The following is an 8,102-nucleotide window of genomic DNA, read 5'->3' on the forward strand; positions in this document are numbered from 1 at the left end:
ACAAAATTTAATCCAAAGGGAAACTACTTCCCGTTATTTCTTCTCTTTTATTCACTATAATCTCATACAGTAGCAGAAAGAAGAAAGAGGTACCATATACGGTGGAATCCCCTGGAATGTTATTATACAAGTAATTGCTCTAGCTCTAACAGTTGAGGTTACCACCTGGACTGACTCCCAGTTGGCAACAGTACTTCTGGAACAACTGAATGCGGCTAGCAGCTTGACCGGAGGAGCCGCGGCATTCGATACTGTTAATGGCTCTGATCGTTGCTCCGAATCCTCGGCCGGACGTTATGGCGGCGTGGACATTATTCATCCAGAACCAGAGGGCCGATTTGAATGACACGACGGGATCAGATGCCACAATCTCCGGATTTCCTAGGCCGTCGAATCCAATGCACCTTCCGGCAGCCCCGTAGTTATAGTTCCGTGTCAGTTGCAGAGGCCCACGTCCGTAGTATCTCTTGTTGGGGTTACACGGGTACTCAGCTGCTCTTTCCCGGTCGCAGTAAGGGTTGTTTGGATCAAGATTCTCTTCAACGACGCACAATCCTGCGCAACAAGACGAGAACAAATTAAATGTAAAGGTGTCCTCTTTTCAAGGACAGACGACATAACGGAAAGAAATGTATGGCAGAGAAGAAACCACGTCCACTCTCGTGTGAGACGTGAGCGAAGAAAGCCGCAATCTCGCACTTGGAGTCGTCGGCCGACCCCGCAGTTCCGAAGCCGGCCTAAGACTTGAGGGCCTCTAGAAACGCGGCCCGGGTGTAGAAGCCCCAAGCAGGATGATGCAGGCGAGAATCTGATGAGGGTATATATTCGGATCCGGAGTAATTAGTTGGATCCTTAATCGGATCGATGTAAATAGTTGGATCCTTAATCGGATCTTTAGTCGGAGTCGGATCTATATTCGGATATTTATTCCGATCCTTACTCGGATCTTTTGTATTGAACCCGGTTGGACCAGAATTATTAGGGTTGGGTTCATGTTTTTCCGAGCTGCAGCCCGGGCTTGTCGGGGGCGTTGAATTTGGTTAAAAGACTGTTTAGGTTTTAGAGGAAAGTAGTTGAATGATATTTTGAGTCTAAGAGAATTTCTCTACGATTTCAGGCAGATTTCGTCTATTCCTCCCGTGATTCTTAATTTGATCTGCCTGCAGGATAATCGTTATCTTGTTTGGCGTCAGTTGGTATCAGAGCTTCAGGCTCGGGAAGAAGCAGATATCGCCAGAGACGCTGCAGCGAGCAGAAGGGTCGACGACGATGACGCCGTCGCCGTTGAGCTACCGCTCAACGTTGCTGCCGGAAACACTCGGGATTCGACCAAGCAGAGCTCGGGACTCGACCGAGCAAGTTACAGAAACAGAGCAGAGGCTCTGGCTTTGCCGGAAAAGAGGGATTCGGCAGGGAAAGGGGTCGGCATCGACGTCGTCACCGCCGGAACTGCCGTGCGACGTTGCCGTTGCCATCGCCGTAGTCGAATCTGCCGTCGACGGAGGTCGACGAACAGCTAAGGTTCAGGATTGACGGAAAATCGAGCACCGAAACAGAGTTTCGTGGTGCCGCGAAAGGGGGTTCCGAGACGGGAGACCCTCGTTGTCGGAACGAGCCAGCGTCGCAGGCGGCGACGAGCTGCCGGAGACGACAGCCGGAGAAGACCGCCGGAGAGGTCTCGATTTCGAACACAGAAGGTTCCGAAATCCCGATTTCGGGAGAAACTTTCCATCGGCGTCGGGACGTCGAGGTATTTTCGATTTGGGGAAAATTATATTATTATTTTATTAGTATAAAAAAAAAAAAAAAAAAAGTGGACAAATATTGTCTTCCATGGCTGGTGGTCGTAGCCGTAATGTTCAAGCAGTGATAATTGATGATTTGCGGAGATAAGTTGCACAGTTAGTACAACTTGACGATATGCAGAGGCAAGTCGCAAAGTTAGTAAAAATTTCAGAGTTGCAGAGACAAGTCACAGAGTTAACCCAGCGTCTCACGATGCCGGAGTTCGGGTCTCGTGAGATGGAAACTCACCATTACGATCCCAGGTTCGACAACCAGAGTTTAGGATTCCAAGAGCACCGCGGTCAGGGAGATCGACCTTTAGACCTTGGTTTCAGCGTACCGCTACCTAAGATTTCTGGGATGTTACAGACCGAAGGAGTCACCGCCTGGTTACCTGAGAATGAGGCGTTTGGTGACCCTGTGTATGATGATGATGTTGAGGACCCTATGTTTGATGCTGCTGATGTTGTTGCAGACGTGGTCGATGTGAGTGAAGAGCTTGGTGACCCTGTGTTTGATAATACGGATGTAGCAGATGGCGTGGTCGATGAGATTGACACGTTTGGTGACCCTATCTATGATGATGCAGATGTTGAGGAAGACATAGTCGGTGACACTGCGGGGCTTGGTGCACCTGTGTATGATGTTGCTGATGATGATATGTTGTGTGGTGATGGCCATGCGCCTCTCCTTGTTCGTCTGAGTCTGGTGCCTCCCGCAGGGGCTTCAGGGGCTGCTTGGCTGCAGGGCACTCTTTTCCCCTTGACTTGCCCCGTTGTTGAGCCAGTCTGCAATATGACCATTGACAGTAGTATTTGTGCGATTGTTATGTCTGATGCGACTGTCCGCTCTCGTCCGGCAAGCCTCCCTTCTCCTCCGTTCGCCATGTTGTTCGTAGAGGTTGCGCCTGGCGACGTCGTGGCGGATCCTCCTCCTGGCCTGCCGCCTGAGCAGGGGATGCTGACCTTTCCCGCCTGTCCTTTGTGGACTGCAGATGTTTTTCATGTTGCACCCTTGTGTCCTTCGTTTTTGGGTTCTGCTGAAGTTATTATGCACTCGAGGGCGAGTTCTTTCCAACCCGAGGAGACTGATGCAGGCGAGAATCTGATGAGGGTATATATTCGGATCCGGAGTAATTAGTTGGATCCTTAATCGGATCTTTAGTCGGGGTCGATCCTTAATCGGATCCTTACTCGGATCTTTTGTATTGAACCCGGTTGGACCAGAATTATTAGGGTTGGGTTCGTGTTTTTCCGAGCTGCAGCCCGGGCTTGTCGGGGGCATTGAATTTGGTTAAAAGACTGTTTAGGTTTTAGAGGAAAGTAGTTGAATGATATTTTGAATCTAAGAGAATTTCTCTACGATTTCAGGCAGATTTCGTCTATTCCTCCCGTGATTCTCAATTTGATCTGCCTGCAGGATAATCGTTATCCTGTCCGGCGTCACAGGACAGTCACCGGTGGCTTCGTTTTTAATTCCGTCGAAGAACGCCTGAGTAACAAGGTCAGGGGCTGACACCCCATTGCCACCGGATGGCGCATCGCATGGGTCTTCTCTACATCCTTGCCCACAGTACGCCGTGCCCTTCCCACAATACCCGTGCTCGCTGCAGCATAAATCCGGCACACACCCGCAATTCTGTCCCTACACGGACTCCGACAGGAACCCTATTAGAATTCCGGTGAGAACTATAACCAAAAAGGTGCCACTGAGCTTCACAGAGGCCATGGTTAGAGCAAGGGAATAGCAAAATGAAACTAAGCCAAGTTTGAAGTTTCTTGTCATTTGAGATTCCGTTGCGTTGAGGTATTTATAGACAGAACGAGATTGCGGTGAGAGAAACGGTTCACAGGCTTGAATCTTGACTCGCAGAAGGCAAGTTCAGGTACGAAGCGAAATGGAGAAGATGCGGGCACATTGTGGAGCCCTCGTAGTCCGATCAGTCTAGACTCCGGGGCCATGGAAGCAGGTAGGGGTGGCATCGAGCTGAGCCGAGCCGAGCCCAAACCCGCCTATGTTCGAGCCGAGCTTGATTTAAATATTTTGAGCCGAGCTTCGAACCGAGCCTCATCTCGAGCCTAAAATTGTTATCGAGCTCGAGCCCACCGAGTTCGAGCCGAGCTTCGAGCAGAACTAGAGCCTCAACATATATTTAAAACTTTTCAAAAAATATATATAAAATTATGCATACATTTTACATAAAATTGGACATGACCTCTACATAAAATTGGGCATAACCTATATATATAATAAGTGTATAAGATTGGGCATAACCTCTACTTAAAATTAAGCATAATCTATATATATAATACTTGTATAAAATTCGACATGACCTCTATTTAAAATTGGGCATAATCAACATACATAATACCTGCATAAATACTCCATAAAATTGTTTATACATTCCATAAACACTCCAAGAAATTGTTTATACACTCCATAAAATAGTCTAAACATTCCATACACTGCATAATATTATAAATAAATTCCATACAATAATCAAACACAAACAAAATTAAATGAAATATCACTATCAATTTACAATCACCCAAATAAAAACTATAAATCCATTATAAATTTATAAACTATAGTTATTTCTCTTCATGCTAGAAAATAATATACGTCCTTGCTTGAGCAAAATCTCCACCTATGACAAAAACAAAAAAATAAAATTAGTTATTGTCAGATAAAAAAATACTCTTCCACTACTAGTTACTTAATGTTGTTAAAAATATTAAAATTACCATGATGAGAAAAACATGAAAAATCATGTAGCTGGTAGCATTATTTCTGCACTCTTCTTCTCAAGTTGTAATCATAAAACAAAATTTTAATAAATAAAACTAAAAAATATACTAAAAAATATCGTAATAAATAATTAATCAAATAAATTCACCTTTTGATTTTTCTTTATACCGTGAAGAGTCTGAACCCAATCACTACCACAAATCAAAGTTTGAAATGTATTTGGTACCAAGGAAGAACGATACGAGTCTATTACTCTACCACCAGCACTAAATAATGACTCCGAAGCTACTGTGGATATGAGAATTATAATTAAGGGGGGTTAGTCAACAAACTTAAAATTTGAAGTTCATCTTCATCTCCTACTTCAAATTCATTTAATTCCTCTACATGAAATTCAATTTCAAACTTGGCGTTGGTGTGGACGAGTTCATATACATTGGAAAACAGTTTCAAGTGTAAGTGCCCCAAAAAAAGAAAAATATAAAAAACAAGAAAATGAGTAACTTATAATAGTATACTTAATTATAACACAATATTTAAACCCCAAATTAGGTAAAACAAACATGATTACAACACAAATAATTAATTTAATGTATAATTAAAATAAATTAATATATTAATTAATTAAATTATATATTATATTATTTAATGATTACAGTTTATTATACATTAATACAATAATTATGTGAGCCAATTAACTGTGTACATGATTAATTATAAAAAATAAAAAAATAAACAGGAAAATTTGATCAAATGCTAACTTTAACACACTATATTTTTACGTATTATTGCATCGTCCAGAGGAAAAACAGGCTGAGAATAGGATTTGCAAGTTTTTTTTTTTTTATAAAAACCACACGTGCGAAACTGGCATGTGTGAACTGCACGTGCGAGTTAGCACGTTGTGCGGAACGGAGCGTCGAGGGGGGAAAATAATATCCCCCCTCAACTTAGGTATCCGAACTTCATGTATCCGGGGGTTCAGTGCCGTTCCGGCGAGAGCGGTGGCCGGCTGATTTGATGGCAGTAGCAGGTAGTGGTAGGGGGGTGACGACGATGGGAGAGGGTCCAGAGCAGTTGCTCTAGTTGGGGTATGACGAGGCGATACGGGAGTCGACGACGACGATGATGAGAGGCAGAGAAGGCGATGAGCGGGGGGAAGGAATAGGTGCGGCGGCGGCGGAAGGGGCACCGACGACGAGAGGGAGAAGGGAGATGGAGGCTGAGAGAGGGAATTTCGGAGGAAGAAGAGAGAACGGAAGGAGGAGACGAAGAGAGCGAAGGTGGGAGCAAGACCAATTTTTTTTTTTTTTCGAGAGAGTGCGAGACTCCCGAAAATTTGCCTCATTAACGAGTCGGCTCGAGAGCCGACGAGCCGAACCTGGCTCTGCTCGAGTTCGGCTCGTTAACCTAAACGAGCCCATTTCTGAGTTCGAGTTCGGCTCGAGCTCGATATATAACGAGTCGAACCGAGCCGGAACTGAGCCAAACACGAGCCGCTCGCGAGCCGGTTCGGTTCGAAGCCACCCCTAGACGCAGGATATAGAATCACAGACTTTGACCTTGACTAAGTAAGAAGCAGCCATGAACAGAGAAAATACCAACGGCAGGTACGCAGGCAACTTGATAAACTTGATGAACAATACAGACTTTGACCTTGACTAAGTAAGAAGCATGCATGAACAGAGAAAATACCAACAGCGGGTACGCAGGCAACTTGATGAACAGTGTTTCCCTCTGATGAAGCAAGAAGCCGCATTCATTAATTTCCAGTCAAATCTCCCAGGTGAGTCGGCAATGTGTTGTCCAAAAAGAAAAGTAAATATTTTTCAAAAAAATTTGGGACCTTTTGTTCTTTGTTGAATGATCAATCTTTTCAAAGTTTTCGTTCATCTTGCATGAATTTGGCAACAGATGAACGAAACTGAAAGTGAAAACATGTTAGGTCAGGGAACTATTTTTAGTCACAGGAAAGGTCCTCGGACATTGACATCGAAAACCAGGAATTGTCCTTCTTTTTCGCTCGTAATGCTTATTACCTAACCTTATCCTGGAGGTACTTTTCTTCGGTAATTCAGTTCATGTCTATCTTCATTCTGGACTCGCTTTTCTTCGATTGATAAGATATTAGATGCTTTTGAGCTATGAATTGTGATACCAGGTATTGTACATGAGTTGGTTTAATAACACCTATTAAAAATATCAATTAAAAGAAGTGAAAGAAGCTCAGAGTTTTAGACCAAATGTGTAGATTATAGAATCTAATAAAACTCTGTTTTTGCTCTTTCGAATGTAATGAAGACCTCCATTTCGAAGCCGACGATTGGGATCTACAGCTCCCAATGAATCAGTAAATTGTATTCTTTGCTAATTATAGGAGAAGCATGAGATCAATACAAGTGAGGAGATTGACTTCATTCGTGTTATCTCTGTAATTGGTGGGGAACAGTCATCTCTTACTTTCATTAAACCCTCAATTAGAACTCAATCTCCTATGCCATTTAACCCTCAATTGGAACTAAGCGACTCCTGTGTGCTATTGGTTAGTAGTAGTGGTTCAACCCCATTTATGATACATGTGTATTGAGAATAGGGTTGAGCATGGATTCAGACCAGGGTTTAGGTTTTTTAAAATCTGAACCCAAAACTCGAATCCAAAACCCCCTCCCGAAAAAATTCAAAACCCCAAACCCTAATGTTTCATATTTGTTCTTCAATAGCTAATACATACATCTTTCAACTGTTCTAAATCTTTGTGCACCTTTTCCTTTTGTTTGAAGGTGGGACCAACCCCACCATGCCCTCACGAGATGGCATGATGAGTCATAACACGAGATGGAATCCTCATGAGGTGGAAGATTTGGTAATCTTCATTGATTAATGTAATTATTTGATCTTCCTTTGATTGATGTAATTTATCTAATCATGATTGATGTAATTATGGGTTCTAAATCTTCATGAATTGTTTCCCTAAATATGTAATAGAAATGGTATAAATATGGGTCTTGGTTGAAGTCTTCAATCAAGCTCTCCTCTTCTCAAATTCGTGGAAGAATATCTCTACTAGCTTAAAGTCTTTCTTATCCCTTTTCTCTTCTCTCATCTCTACCTGAGCTCTCTCTCTCTTTGCTCTTTTCTTCTCTTCTCCCTCTCTCATCTTGCTCGAGGATTCAAGCATGGGGTCCTAAATTCAACACCCTTAACACAACAATTGTGCAATTTAATCGATATCTAATGTGTCTAGTTTAGAGAGATTCTCATTGCCAATTGCATTTAATTTATCTTTCTAAATATTTTCACCAATGAATAGCTTGATCAACTTCTAGTTTTTTTACTAGGGATTAACATTTGACAATTAGCTTATCCACATCAAATTCATCGTTTTCAATTTCAAATCATACCTCATTTTCCAAGACCATAAGAGCTTAGTTCACCATTTCTTCTTCAGAGGCTTCACGTTCATTTTTTGAACAAGAAATTTTTGTGTGTCATATCTTAGCTTTCAATGACTTCTTTTTGGGTTTCTTGGCTTATTTCTTCTTTAGCTTTGTCTCTTCTTTCATCTTGAA

At 42.7% G+C, this 8,102-nt stretch overlaps 1 pseudogene; it reads right to left on the minus strand.

Moving 5' to 3' along the window:
• Positions 1-3,513, minus strand: LOC137945747 (endochitinase EP3-like; annotated as a pseudogene).
• Positions 3,514-8,102: the final 4,589 nt, after the last annotated feature.

Source organism: Aristolochia californica, unplaced genomic scaffold, assembly GCF_029961685.1.
Source record: "Aristolochia californica isolate CCGP_79_NKW_82.1479 unplaced genomic scaffold, dmAriCali1.0.hap1 SCAF_1, whole genome shotgun sequence".
NCBI classification, from domain to species: domain Eukaryota; kingdom Viridiplantae; phylum Streptophyta; class Magnoliopsida; order Piperales; family Aristolochiaceae; genus Aristolochia; species Aristolochia californica.